The sequence below is a fragment of the Hipposideros armiger genome, unplaced genomic scaffold (assembly GCF_001890085.2).
Source record: "Hipposideros armiger isolate ML-2016 unplaced genomic scaffold, ASM189008v1 scaffold_461, whole genome shotgun sequence".
NCBI classification, from domain to species: Eukaryota; Metazoa; Chordata; class Mammalia; order Chiroptera; family Hipposideridae; genus Hipposideros; species Hipposideros armiger.
The window spans coordinates 121384-134371 of record NW_017731811.1 but is presented as its reverse complement, the minus strand read 5'-3'; positions in this window follow the sequence as shown (position 1 = coordinate 134371).

Below are 12988 nucleotides of genomic sequence, written 5' to 3'. Positions count from 1 at the left end.
CTTTGATACAATCAAATGAAGTCCAGGCTTTAAAAAAAGAACTAGCCTACATTTTCCCCCCTGGGGGCACTATTGGAATTCATTGAACTTGAGTAACTATAGCTTTGGGCCTTAGGTTTTCCTATAGCAGTGAAAGCTGGGCTAGCTAGCTTCCTGTGTAGTTAAGGGGATGGCCAAAGTCTTGACTGAGAGTGAGCCAACCTCAGTGCAGGGAAGGTGCTAGATGCCAAGAGCTGATTTGGAAATGGGGCCTTCAGTTGGGGACATGGGCAGCACAGTTAATTTTAGAAAATTGTGAATGAATCATTCATAATGTTTGGCATGATTACCACCTGGATTTTTTTTGAGAAGTTAATGACTAGGTTAGTACATTAATTTTATTTCATGCAACTGCCACTGTGTCCATTAGATCGATTCCTTAGGTGTCTAGTTAGGAGCCTGGGAATCATCAGTAATCTATTCTGTCCTGGAATGGAATGACTTGGAAGGTCCTGTCAGGAAAACACCCTTGTGTATTTTAAAGTTAAAAGAAACGTAAGATTCATTAGTTAAAGCCGGTTGTTCTGATCAGATGTCGATAGTGCCTGCTTCCCTCCAGCCCCCTGGAAAGCTTTTATAACTTTGATCAATTCAGATGACCTTACCTCATAAGCCTCCAGGCTCCACACTGGAACGTTTCTGAGGTGTGTGATGTTTTAGTGGGGGACAGTGTTTTGGCTATCATTCCATGCATTGCGCAGATGGCATTTAACATGGTGAGATGCAGGGTTTTACTTCCTGTGGTGGCATCTGCATGCCTGTCTGTCAAGCTCTGCAGACAGCGGCCTGTGAGACGAGAGGGTTTGGAGGGCCCATCACAGATGAGGTCACGTGGGCAAAACTAGGAAGTTCCATTCATGTTATTCCAAGGCTCTGATGGCCCCTCATTTGTATTTTGAGTTAATGCTTTAAAGAACATTTAAAGCTGCAAAACTCCAGCCACACGGCAGCTTATAGTGTATGCTGATCTTGTCACATCATTATATACGATGTTTTATGACCCAATGGACATGGTATGGACAGGTCTTTATGGGGGTCCCAGTTTTTTCATAATTGGTGGTAGTGCAGCAATAAATATTCTGGTTTCTTTAGGTGCCTTTAGGATAAATTTCTGCGGGTAAAATTTGCTGGTTCAAAGGAATTCCTACTTAAAATACTGATAGGTTCTACCAAAGTGCCATCTGCAAGGTACTGGTTTAGACTTTATCAACATGGTGACAAGAGTGCCTGTTCCCCTGTGTCTTAGCCAGTCTTGGGTATCTGGGCTACTCACAGGCACACGAGATCTTAACATTTTCATTTGCTTTTTGCCCCCTCATATGAAGGAAGATTCTTTGCTTGGAATGGAGTGGATTTGAATGCCGACTCCACTTCTTTTTGTGTGTGGGAACCTGGTAAGTTTGCCTCTGTGCTCAGTTTCATCATCTGTGAAATAGGTATAACAGAAAAAAAAGGACACAAACGTTAGTGACTTGAATTCTATGGATAATTTACATCTGCTTTTCTAACCTGCCTCCCATCAGTGGAGTCCAAGGACTCTGGAAGACTGATTTATTTTTTTAAATGTGCCATTGAAAAAATTAACATGTCAGACATTAGCATAAAGGCCCTTTTAACTTGCCTTTCTCTCTTTTTTTTAATAGCTGAGCCATCCTGCCACCTGTTGGCAGCTCAGCGGCAGCTCAGCTCGGGCCGGAAATCAAACCGGCGACCGTGTTGCTCAGAGCTCGCACTCTTGAGCGAGCTCTTAACCAACTGAGCCACTTGACCGGCCTTTAACTTGCTGTTCTCCTTCACTCTTCCCAAAGGTAAAACCTGAATAGTATTGGAGAGTAACCTCCAAACCATTTCTATGTTTTTAAGTCTTGCAAGTATGTAGCCATTAAAATAAGCTGGTGGGTTGGTGGTGGTTTAGGCGCTAGTGCTGGAAAGTCCACTTTAGGGATATAAGTCATTGTGGGAGACAGGAACTTGGAAGTCCCAGTCTTGAAAGTGGACCGATTCCACTGTGTTCTGGAGCAGTTGGAAGCCGTAGGGGTAGGTACCAAACACACAGTGAGGCTTGTGTGCTGTGAAGGCTTGTCCACATGCGAGGGCGATCCTGTTTCTCAGGTTGAATGCCTGCCAGGGAGCTGCCACAGGCTGGCAAGTAGAATAGGCGGCCTCACTGCATTCGTGCTTGGTCTTCAGGTCGGATCCCCGCCTTCTGAACCCAAGTCAGGTGTGTGCTGTGTGCAGCAGGGGCATTGGGTGCAGCCTCGCTAATGAGGGCTGTGGCATGCCTTTGTTTTACAACTGGTAGGTGTGTTCTCTGAGCCGCTCAAAAGTGCTCAGGGCTCTGAGCATTTACGGAGCTGCCTTGGAGAGCTTCAGCGGTCTTGGGTTTTCTCCACTTTAGCAACGAGGAGGGATCAGAAGGCTGAGAACGGTTCTGCAACCTGACTGACAAGTGTTTGGGGGGTACTTGGGGCAGCCTGCCAACACTGGTTTCCCCCGGGTGGCTTGCAGTACCTGGGGGCTGACATGTCCAAATGCCCTCCATAAGTCCACCAACGTATGTGCCACTGCAGCTTTGAGGTTGGAGGAAAGATTTTCAGACCATTGATACCCCGGGGTGGCGGTGCCAGGGCTAAAATCCCCTAGGAGACAGGGAACACTTAAGGACTGGCTTTGGGTGCCGGGGAGGAGGTTGATGGCTCTCACCTGTCTCTTCTCCCAAGGTACTGTCACAACCACAGTGACTGTTGATTTCAAAGTGCATCTGGAAATTGGTAACTGCTAAGAAGCTCTGGTGTGTTGATTGAGGCTCCTCAGGTTAACATAAACACACAACTGTGTGTGCCCACAGTTACATTCTGTATATTAAGGCTTGTCTCTTGCCCATCTCAATGTTTCTCAAACATTTTGGGGGTGTGATCCACAGCAAGAACTACCTCTGCCGTCCAGACCTCGTGTGGAGACACACACATCCACCATGATGACGACGACAAGCTGTAGAGAGCGGTTCTTTCCTACCTGTCTGCCTGCTCACCGCCCTTGGTAGTTTGTTGCTGTTTCACTGAATAGTACGCTGTGTGCGAACTGCATTGATGCCACAACACAGTTCAAAAACTCGGCCCTCTGGATGGCAGCACCTGGCACAGAGTAGGTACTTGGACATTTCTTGAATGATGGAGTAGATAAAAGGTGGCTTGAAGAAATTTCCTAGGTTTTCATGAAAAGTCCCGGTTTTCCTCGTGAGCCTTCACAGTCTCAAGAAGCAGGGGGGTGTAGTGGTGAAGACTTTGGGGTCTTTGAGCTGCGGTTGAGCCCTGCCTTGGTCTATGTTGAGACGAAGGTGCCCAGGACGACGGCTGGCACGTGGGGGGCACTCACATGTTACTCCTTCAATGCAGTCACTATCACCGTCCATCTGGCTGGATACAATGCCCCTCTCAGTGTGAGGGGAGCTCCTGGGTTCTGCATTAGCCAGTGTCCCCATTTCCTCTTCCTTCAGCTCCATGGTTCTCAACCTGCCTGCACAGAATCAGTCGAGGTCAGGCTGTGACCAGACAATCTAGGTGGGACTCCTTGGGGCGGGACCGGGCACCAGCTTTTTCAAGCTCTTCCAGTAGTAGAGAACCCACTGTCCACGGGCCTTGTGCCTTCTGCAGAGAACGCCGAGGGGAATGTTGCTTTGGCTCTTTCCAGATTGTTTACTGGGCAGATGGCCAGTGGCACTGGGCTTCCTCATGGCTGGCCCTTCCCCTCGGGCTGCTGCCCATCCACCTTCAGCCCCACAGGCTGTGAGGAAGTCTGGACGTGCCCAGGGCATTCCTCTGGGGCAGGGCGTTTTACTGGGCTGGCAGGAGGAAAGCCAGGTCGCACCCACACGGCCCCAGGGCGTGGTGAATCCTGGCTCACCAGGAGAGGAGTCGCCTGCGGCACTTGGCGGGGCTGCCACGGTGGCCGAGGTACAGGCTCCTGGACTCCCAATCTGCACACAACGAACCCAGAGGTCTGAGGTGGGGACAGGGCATCTTTTTTTAAAAACGTCAAAGAATAAAAAATGGATCTTAAGTCCTGCCACCCGGTTACCTCTGTTGACATTTTAAAAATTATGTTGATAATACATACACTTGGGAGGGAGGGAAATCGTACAGAAATGTTCAAGGCGAAAAGTCTTCCTGGATGTCATCCTGGGTGCTGGCGAGCCTGGAACGGTGTGGCCTGCTTCTGTGAGGGCAGCGGGCCGGGGCCGAGGCTGGCGGACACGGCAGAAAACGGGAAGAACCCGGGTCCTGGAGCACATCGGCCACTGTGGTAATTCAACTTGGAATGTTACTAGGAGCCATTCCCTCTTCCAAAAGATCAGAGCAGGGCACACCCCCCCATCCCTACAGACCCCAAATCTGCCTACCCTGTCAAGTTATTGGGTGCACTTTAAAAATAAAACTGACTTACCTGTACCTATCTCGATGTATTCCTGAAAAAGCCTCCAGGAGGGGTCAGGTACACTCCAAACTGCACTTTGTCTTCAGTGAAAACAGGCTGGCGCTCTGCCTTCAGCGCCTACACAGACCTGGGTCTCTTGATAGGTAATAGGTTTTTCATTTACTTTTTTTAATTTTAATTTTATTGGGAACAGTGTGTTTTTCCAAGGCAAGTAGTTTCTGGTAATAGGTTTTGTAATGAACGAGGGCTGCCTCCCGAGATCCTCGGTCCTGGGCAAGTACTGTGGCCTCACTGACCCGTGACCCAATTGAGGCTTCCGCGCCTGGCTTTGTAGCCACTGTCCCATGTGGGGTTGAGCGTGCTCTGCGCGCTGCGGGTCCCTCAGGCCGTGCTGACTGCTGCCCGGAGGCCGTAGAGCCTCTGGTGGGCGGTGTCACTAACCCCACCAAGCCAAGCTTTTCAGCCACTCCGCCTCAGTTTCCCTGCCTGTAAAGATGGTGGTTTATGAGGGTGAAATGAGGTGATGCCTAAACTCCGGGTACCTGGCTCCTGTGAGTACTGGCAGCGTGACTACAAGATGACATTCTGTCCATTTTTCCTCGGTGAGGGCAGGAGGAGTTGAAGCGGTTGGCGAATTATCCGAGGCTGGTCAGTGGTGACTCAGGTTGGAGTCGAGGGGAGTGTGCTGAGGTCAGCAGACAGTTTAGATACGGGAATGTCACCAGAAATGGCTTAGGTGACACTCCTGGGTTCAGCACGGCCCCACCCCAAAGGGAAGTAACAGTTTGTTCCCAGCAGCTCACAGCCACATGCAACACAAAGACAACAGGACCTGACGTCCCGGGAGACAAAAGCAGCCCAGTGAAATCTTGTTTTAAATGGACTCCTGAGTGCCCTCTGCTGCGTCCACCATGCAGTGGGCTTCCCACCAGCTGTAGCAGCCACAGCAGTGACAGACAGGTGTCCCCGGGCACAGGTAGCTGGCCAGTAGAGTCACCCACCCGGCAATTGTTTACATCCAGGCTCACAGCCCGGCAGCTGTAGGTGAAGGGGGGTCAGCTATTTTCAGCCCCCGATTGTGGAGCTGGCCCTGTCGGGGCTGGGGAGGACCAGGGCCTGGGGCATGTCTGCTGTCACCCCAGCCGGCGTTCTCAGTGGGTGTCAGCAATGAGAATTTCCCTTCCTGGGCAAGACCCAGCAGGGTCCACCCCACTGGAACCTTCTCCAGAGGCTCCTTGTTAAAAGTTACTCCTTGTTAAAAGCTGCCAGTTTTAGATACTGGAATTCTTTTGCTGTAGGTCTGCCCCTGGGATGCTCTCCTGCCCACTTTTTGAAGAGGCTGCCCCCTCCCTTTTTGTCTTCTTAGACCCTCCCCTCCTGCATTCTTCTCTCTGCCCTTTGTTTTTCACGATGTCTTGTGATTTTATTTACTTGTTTACTTTTGTTTTGGTCGGCCTTTCCTGGAGGACGTGTGTTCATTCTTTAACTTGCCTTAGTGCCTGTCGCTGAGTAGATAATAGCTGTTGAGGGGATGAGGGGACCCCATTGTACAGACGAGAAGACAGAGGCACTGAAAAGTTAAACCAGGCCACGCCAGGATCAGACATCTGTCTAGCTTCAAATTCAGGAGGATTGGTGGGGAGTGGGGGGCAGTAGGACCTTGGGCAGGTTACCTTAGCCTGAGCCTCAGTTTGCTCATCTGTAAAGTAGGGATGACCAAGGTAACTAACTGCCTTACAGGGTTGTGAGCACATTAATCATTTAGCTGGCTCGTAGTGTGTGTTCAACAACCTCTTATTTGGGGGTCTAGCCTGAAAGATGCCCATGTGACCAGTTTGTCCTGGTCAACTCAGATGAACTTGGATCGAGTTTGAGACTTCCTAGTTGCACACCAGTCAGTGATGCAAGTAGATACTGAAATCTGGTTTCCCCACTCACAGAGAGCCACCCCTCAAATGCCTGACCCCCTCAGGGGGCTCTGTGGTTGGCCCGAGTGGCTCCCTAAGGCTGGGAGCCATGCATTCTCCTGTGGTGACTCACTTCCTGTTTGGGTCTGGAATTTGGAAGACAAATGTGTCAGAGTCAGCTCCATGGAAACAGCTGGACCTGCCCACTACAGCCTTAAAGGGACAGTCCTCCTAGGGTAGGACTTGTCTGTGGGGTCCCTGGTGACAAATGGGGTGCCGATGAATGGACCCAGAAATCTGGGGTCCGGATTTGAACCCGGGGAGTCTGCTGCCGGATCCCACAGCCCTCTTCTCCTAAGGAGCACCCCCGCTGCCCATGCCTAATGCAGGTGCTAGGCCCTTTTGGAAGGACCTGCCCGGCCAGTCCTTGCTCTGATCTTGTTGAACTCGCAGCCTGGCCTGGGCCTTAATTGCCTCTCCTATCAAGCTGACTGTTACTCCGCTGGGCTGACTGGGAAAACTTACGGAGATCCTGTTTGTCGGGGTGGGTGGTATACTTGAGATGCTGACCGGGCCAGATACATGACTGAAACAGGCAGCCCTGAGATGACAGTGTGTTGCGGAGTGCACGTCCATTAAGGACACTCAAACGCAGGTGTTTTAAAGACAGACCCTGTTCCCCCAACTGAGCCCATTCTGTGGATGGGGCTGGATCTGACCTCCCTGGGGTCAGAACACCTGGAAGATTGGGTGGGTGCCTTTCCAGGCTCCTTCAGAAACAAGCTGTCCAGCTTTATGGGCCTCACTTGGCCCACCTCTAAAATGGGCCCTTGCCAGTCCTGGATTTGGGGTCCCGGGGTGGGATACGCAGGAATCAGTGAACTGTGACTTGCGGGTGCTTATTCTCCGTTAGACCCTGCTCTCCCACCCCCCAAATCGCTCCATTCCCCATCTGTATCAGGTGGGGTGCTGGGGGTGCCTCGGGCCTGCCCTTCAGGGCTTTGCCTCAGAAGCCCCATCCTAGGTCCCTGTTGTGGCTGTAGTCCTTCCCGTAACCTTTGGCAGAAGACAAAACCATGGTCGTGGGCAAAGCAGGCTCCGGCTTCTCTGAGAGACAAACAGGAAGTCCCCCAATAGTGCAGGAATCTAGGTAATGCCCACAGGGAGACAGCCATCCTGGTAACCCCATTTCTCAACTGTCTCTTGGATGCGTTACATGCAAATCCCATTGCATGGTTACGGCAACCCCTAAGTCATGTGTATGTGCCTATTTTGCCGCTGGAGAAGCTGTTGCTCAGAGAGGTCGAGTGACTTGTCTGGGGATGCTCAGCTGGGACTCACATTTGGAAGTTTGTCTCTCTAACGTCTGGACTCTCTTCTCCTATGTAACTTTCCTTACCTGACCAAGGGCCAAAGCTTGTTTCCCTGGAACTTGTGGTTCCCTGGAACGGTGGGAAGTGTCACATTTGGTATCATTGATGTGCTAACCTTGCCTTTTGCTCATTCCAGTTAATGGCGGCGTTTCGTGGTCTTCGCATAAAGAGAAAAAGCTTCATTTTCCACTTGATGCCTTTTCTTTAGTATAGAAACAGAATTCTTTATATTAAAGTGGCTGGTTTAGAATATTAAAACACTATTTAAAGGGACAGAACAACACAGCAGGACTAAAAAAAGTAATGCTGATATACAATCATGGGGCATAAGCTGCTGGTTTTGACTCCAGTGGTTTTGGCTCTACTGACGAGTTATGTGACCTTGAACAAACCTCCCTAACTTGACTGTGCCTCAGTTTCCTCACCTGTAAGAAGTGGAGAATGGTAATTTCTTTTTTTTTTTTGGTGGGGGGAGTTGGGGGAAGGGGAACAGACAAGTTGCTGTCGTTTTGTTCTTCAGTCTAGTTGTGGAGGATGTTGCTTCACTGGCTCAAGTTGGCACCATCATTGTGCTCTTCCCGGGCGAGGCAGATCAGTCGCCGGCTTCTGGACGGCCGCTCACACTGGCTGCTGGCTACACATGGTAGCCCATGGCAACCCACTGCAGCAGGGGACTGCAGCCTACGCAGTCACCAGCGACTCATGGCAGCCCAGCTCCAGGTTGAGCTGTTGTTCAGCATCTTAGCTGTAGAGGGCAGTGTCACTGGCCCTCATATGTGGGATCCGAACCGGGGTCCTCTGGCATCCCAAGCCAGCTCTTAACCACCGGCGCCACTCGGCCAGCCCGAGAATGGTAATTTCTATTTCAAGTTGTTATGAGGCTTAAGTGAATTTAATAACAATATTTATAAAGTTAGACTAGCATTTGCTGTATCATAAGCACCATGTAAGTGTTTATTTAATGATAGATAAAGACAAGATGGAAAGACCCTCACTCATAACAGACAGAGCTAATAGCCCTCCCCGCCCCCCCAACCCAATTCTGTTTTTTTTCCCGCAGAGGCAACCTCTGATATAATTTTGGTAATTTTCTTTCTGGACCATGAGTCAGCAAACTATAGGCTGGTTTTGTGAGTAAAGTTTTATTTACACTCATTTGTTTCCATATTGACAGCGACAGAGACCTTATGGTTCACAAAGCCCAGAGTATTTACTGTCTGGTCCTTAACAGAAAGTATTTGCTGACCTCCGATCTAGACCATGTTCTATAGTTAAAAAATATAATAAATGGACCCAGCTGTAGGCATTTGTTTAGCAGTTTGCTTTTCTTCATTTAACATGAAATTGAGAACTTCCTTCTCTGTACATGTGGCCTGGCCTGCTGCAGATTTGGCTATATCATAATGCATTAGGCAATCTCTGTGACGTCATTTAGTTTATTTCTGTGTCATCTATTGTAAAAAGTGGTGTAGTGAACAGTGTTTGTGTATATGTGTGAGATTTCTAGATACCAGGAAGTAGACATTTTGGGTCAAAGCATACATACATTTAAATGTTTGATAAAGACTATCCAGTCATCTTCCCAATTATACAGCTCCCAACAATTCTGCAAGTACCCATTTTCCCCATCTCCACACTTGAGTGTTGATTCTTTCCAAATTATAGTCGAATTTATAGTTCTAATAAAAGTCCAAAGGGATTTTTGGAAATGGGTCAGAAGTATTTAAGTTGAACTGAAAGAATTCACAGCTGAGAATAGCTAAGGAAATTTTGAAATAAAAGGTAGAGATTAAATCTTATTATAAAACAGTAATAATTAGAAGTTAGGTATTCACACGAGTAGTAAAACAGGAGGGACATTCCAGAAATTAACGTGCTTTTTTTTTTTTTTAAAGAACCTGGTATTTCATCAAGAAATAGCACAAAATGACAGAGAAGGAGGATGGCTTAGTCAACAAGTGGTATCAGGAAAATTGACTATTTGGGGAAAAAATTGTTAGAGCATTACTTCATACTCCCAGATATATTGACAGATTAAAGAATGTAATGTAAAACATAAACAATTAAAAACTGGAGGAAAATATATGAATATTTAAACTTTATAAGCATAAAAGTAAATGGACAATACTTTTTAAAATAAAAGCTTGATTATGAGTATAAATGTAAACTTCACCCATATAAACAAAATCGAAAGGAAAAAGGGAGTATGACAAATTTAATATCTACTGCTACTATACGCACAGTGTGGGGAGATACGAGTTACATATGTAAATAAGAAAGTAATATGCCAAAAAGGAAAAATAAAGAAAAGATATGAACAGGGAGATTTCAGAAGCAGAAACACAAATGACCAATCCATGTATGAATAAAAAGTTCAACCTTACATTGTGAAATTCAAATTTTAAAAAGAGGTACTGTGTTTTGAATACACTTGAAATGATAAGTAGATGCTGTTTCGCTGGGAAGTCTGAGATGGTGGCCCTGAGAGGGCACACTTAACATTTTGAAAAATAAGTTTGCCATGTGTATCAAGATCTTGAAAACCAGCCATAGCTTTTGATCCTATAATTCCATTTCTAAACATTAATACCAAGAGGGGAATAAAAGAGTGTGGAAGCCAGTTCTTCTACAATGATATAACGTGTAGTGGTATTTGGAGTAGAAGACAGAAAGAAAGAAAACAAAAATCTACAATAAGAGATTGATCAAATGTAACAATTTCACTAGGTGGAAAATTATGAAGCCTTTATAAAGCATGTTCTTGAAGAATATTTCAAGAAATGGGGAAAGGCTCATAACATAATGAGAAATACATACAGCATGATCTTAATTTGGCTAGAACAGTGCCAGGCAGCAAGTTTTCAATAAATGTTAGCTACTATCATTCATTCGTTCATTGGTTCATTCGTCACTCAGTCGGCACGTACGTATCTGAGTGTCCCACTGGTGTGAGCCTGTTGGGGAACGTGTGGCCAGTGGCCCCTGGGCTTCTCCCCTGTCCTGGGCCTTCAGCTGGCTCTGTTTCTGGCTGGGCACTGCCACCTAGAGGCTCCTGGGCCACAGGGCAGCTGTCCCTTGCAGCCCCTGACATGGGGCTCCAGCCTCTCCTCGCTGCACATGCGCCCCCTTGGAGAGCTGTTTGTTTTCGGGAAGCCTCTGAGACCATTGTCACTACTCTGTGTCTCAGAAAATAAGACCTAGCCAGAAAATAAGCCCCCGCATGATTTTAGGTGCCAAAATATGGCACCTTGGCATACTGAATATTTTAAGCTGAAGGAGTTTGTGGAAAAGGCACCCTTCTCCCTGAAACAGGTGGTAAAACCCTCAGGTGAGGGGTGTGTGCCGTCCATATCCTGGAGGAATCGTGCTAGGGCTTATTCTCTGGCTAGGTCTTATTTTCGGGGAAACACGATAGTAATACCCTTGAAGATGCCTTATGCCAAGATCCTCACGTGTTGAACCCACTGTTGATTAAAGGATAAGTAGGATAGACATGTATTATTTGAAGTTTCAGTATATAGTATTGAAACTCAACGGTAACTGCAGCAACTCTTTAGAACTTAGAACGAGAGATATTTTGGTGAATAGGATTGCGTGATAACAAAAAGTGGCTTGTGGTGGAGTTTATTCTTGTTTTAAGTTCTGCCCACATGCGGAAACCCCTAACTGTTGGCCAGGTGGGCATTGCCGTCCACCCCGCTGGGCTGTGGGCTGAGGATTACCAGCCATGCGGAGGAAGCACCCGGCACAGCACGCCCTCCATGCAGAGCAGGCATTTCATACACAACTGTGGCCTCTTGTGACCAATATGGGCCAGTGCAGCTCTTCCACAGACGGGCGGTTCAGCAGCTGTTTAGGGGTGCTTCTAATATTGGGTGTGTCCCTCCCTCGTTCAAGCATAAATCATTGTGTCCCCTCTGAAAACCTCCAGGAGGACAGGTATATGGAACTTTCAACCATTGCACTTGATGCTGTTTTTCTATGGAAATTGCCGGGGACATAAGAGTAAGTCATGTTACTCTGAGCCTTCTTCTGTTTGGGGGCTATCAGTTGGAGCTCAGGTAAGATCCCCTTTTGATTAAAATCCTCAAAGTAAATATCACTGGAGAAGCATCCGCATGCTCCAGACGGTCATGGAACAGCTGGGCATTTAAAGATGGGCTGGGGGTGGCGCTGTGGGAGCGGACGGCTGCAGTTTTTGCTGTGTCCTAGAGGAACACTGGGGGCAATCCTGACGCAGTGCAATCCTCCCGCCTGTCCGTGCCCTCCTCCCCTCCCGTCCCAGAGCTGCAGCTCTCATGTCATCCTTGCTGTGCGGGCATCGGATATACACTGGCCTACTTCCATCCACATCACAGCTCCTTTCGGAATGAAGACACTGAGGTTAAAGGAGTCGGATGTCCAGTGCAAACCTCCCGGCTCCCACGTCCTTCTGGGGTACCCCATGTTTGGACCGCTGGACTCCTGGAAGTGTGTGTGTGTGTGTGTGTGTCCTGATATCTCTCACTTGGTACCTCGCAGGCCAGTTTCTCCCGCTGTTCCCTGCCCCTTCGTTGTCAGAAATTTGAGGTTGGCTTTTCTGTGAGGCCTTTTGGGGTGTTCTTGTTGCACCCCACTTGGGCTCTGTATCCATTTCCCAGGGCTGCTGTAACAAAAGGGCACAAACTGGGTGGCTTAAAGCAGAAATTTATTTTCTCCTAGTTCTGGAGGCCGGAGGTCCGGGATCGAGGTGTCCAGAGGGTGGGCTCCCTCGGGGGACTCCCCTGGCTTCTGGTTGGTGTTGGCAATCCTGGGGGTTCCTTGGCTTGTAGCCGCCTCCCTCCAACTCCACATGGCCTTCTCCCCATGTGTCTGTGTCCAAATTTCCTTCTTATAAAGACACCTATCATTGGATGTAGCCCCCCCATCTAGTATGACCTCATCTTAACTAATTACATCTGTAAAGACGCTCTTGCCAAATAAGGTCACGTTCTGAGGTTCCAGGGGGACGTGCATCTTGAGGGGACACTTCAACCCACAGCAGCTCACATCTCTTCCTGACCCCCATCCCACACCTTCTTGGTGACCTGTCAGGGCTGAGGGCCCTGCTGAGGTATCGTCCCAGATCCAGTGGGGCACAGGACCCAGGGATGGAGGCCTGAGGACTGAGGTGGCCACTCACTGGGGTAGGCGACAAAAAGGGAGAGGCCAGGTGGGGAGGGGGTCCAGGGCTAGGGTGGGAGCGCAGCCAGGGAG